The following is a 2,030-nucleotide window of genomic DNA, read 5'->3' as shown; positions in this document are numbered from 1 at the left end:
AGCCAAATTCCCTTAACAACAGTGTGATTCACTTAAAGACTGTGGTGATTCACATAGTAACCACTGGGGAAAAAGGTCATAAAAATCAGGCGTGACTCATTTAATGATTGCCTTGCGTAGTGATGGAACTTCCAGTCCAAATTGTGGTTCTAATTCAAGGATTGCCTGTATATATATTAGCCATTGACAGGGCTCTTGATGATAAATCTGATTGAGTAGATTGTACCCCCGGATTAGCATTTCAGTTCCGATCTTCTCAAAAACAGCCATAATAATCTATTTTATTGGGGAGGAAAACAGACGAAGGCAGGTTAGTTTTCTCTCAAAGTAAGTAGAACCTGAACTGGTTAAGGCTAATGAGATAGAAGAGAAACGTACGTGTGTACTTGCACCGTCAAGTATTTGCTGAAGTTCACTGTCGGATTTGAGATGGGGTTGTAATTAAGCATTCTGTCATTATGCAAATTCAGGTCACATTACCTTTTAATGCACAGAGCATTTTTAATTATGCCTGAAGAGAAAATGAAACCCCCGCTGTTGTCTCCCATTTGAGACTCCAGCCTTGCTAATTGCTACTACCGTTTCCCCCTCGTTTGTCACTGGGTTTTCAAAAGAAAACAAAAAAGATGTAATTTACTCCTTTAGGCAAATGAGCCAAAATCCTTGGGGGTTTCTCTCTGTGGTCAATCAGTGGAAGCAGCCTGCGGATGTGCTCTAATTCGAAACGCACACATCAAGGGTTATGGATTCACTTGGCATCTTCCAAGCATCAGACCTGCTTCTCAAATGGCATGCAACTTTTTTTTTGCCAGCTGTTTTTTCCTCTCTCTTCCCCCCCCCCCGTTTCTTTTCTCAAGAGAAGAGGTGAAGAAGTCTGAACTAGCTACCACCATAACCTAATTGCTTAATTGCTTAGATTAAGTATTTAAAATATCTTTAATCAAGTAAAAATGTGCTCCAGATTAATTAAGCAAGAGAATCCTCTGTGATTAATGTAATCATTGGCCTGGGGGTCAGTGATTCTCAATTTTTCCAACTTTAAGCTGCGTAGACTTCAGGTCCCAGAATTCCCGCCGTTCTGGGACTTGAAGTCTATGCAGCTTAAAGTTGCCACGGTTGAGAAACACTATGCTAGTTAATTGACCATTGAGCAACAGTGTTGTCAACTAAGCCACAATTGGCCAGAGTCACACAAAACCCTAAGTCATCACTGATTTACTTGGAGGATCCTTGACATGCATCTTTGAAACGATCTAATGCAAAAATGGGCACTAATGTAGGAGAGGAAGTCGCATTTTGAGAAACAGCCTGAAATGAAGCCAAGTAGAAGTGGCCACAAAGCATATGGGCAGGTCTAGCTTTTTAAAGTTGCTTTGTTCTCCTGGATTGGAGAGAATTGGGGAAAATCTTTATAAAACAATGCCAAATCTGATTCAGGATTCCTCCTTCTTTTTTTTTTTCCTTTGTCACCCTACTCAAAGTACCTCTCAACTGTGATCCCGATAGAACCTTTTTCTAACAAATTGTATTAAATGAGGGCTTCTTGGAGTTCTCTGAGCTTGGTTGTTTTCTTGCAGACATTTCATCACCAAACTAGGTAACATCATCACTGCTAGTAGGGAATGAGGTTGGATCTCATTTTATATTCTTGCCCTGTCAGTGTCGGTGGGGGTGGTTTTAGAGGTTTTTTGGTTAGGCTGTTTACTGTTAGCTTGTTTGGCAGTTCCTTGATTGGGGCATTGTTTACTTCTTGATTGTTGGTCTGAGGTTAATCTTGGAGTTAATCTATGCTCATCTGGGTGCTGACTGCTGGTGGGGAGGCGTTTTGATCTCTTTGTTCTCTTTTTGGCTTGTTGATTGTCTCCTTTGCGAACCCCACTGCTTACCAGCACTAATGATGTCACCTAGTTTGGGTAATGAAAGGCCTGCAAGAAAACAACCAAGACAACCAAGAGCAACAAAGATGATTAGGGGACTGGAGGCTAAAGCATATAAGGAACGGTTTCTGGAATTGGGTATGTCTAGTTTAA

The sequence above is a fragment of the Protobothrops mucrosquamatus genome, unplaced genomic scaffold (assembly GCF_001527695.2).
Source record: "Protobothrops mucrosquamatus isolate PMUCROS unplaced genomic scaffold, P.Mucros_1.0 scaffold1379, whole genome shotgun sequence".
Lineage (NCBI taxonomy): Eukaryota > Metazoa > Chordata > Lepidosauria > Squamata > Viperidae > Protobothrops > Protobothrops mucrosquamatus.
This window is presented reverse-complemented; position numbering follows the sequence as displayed.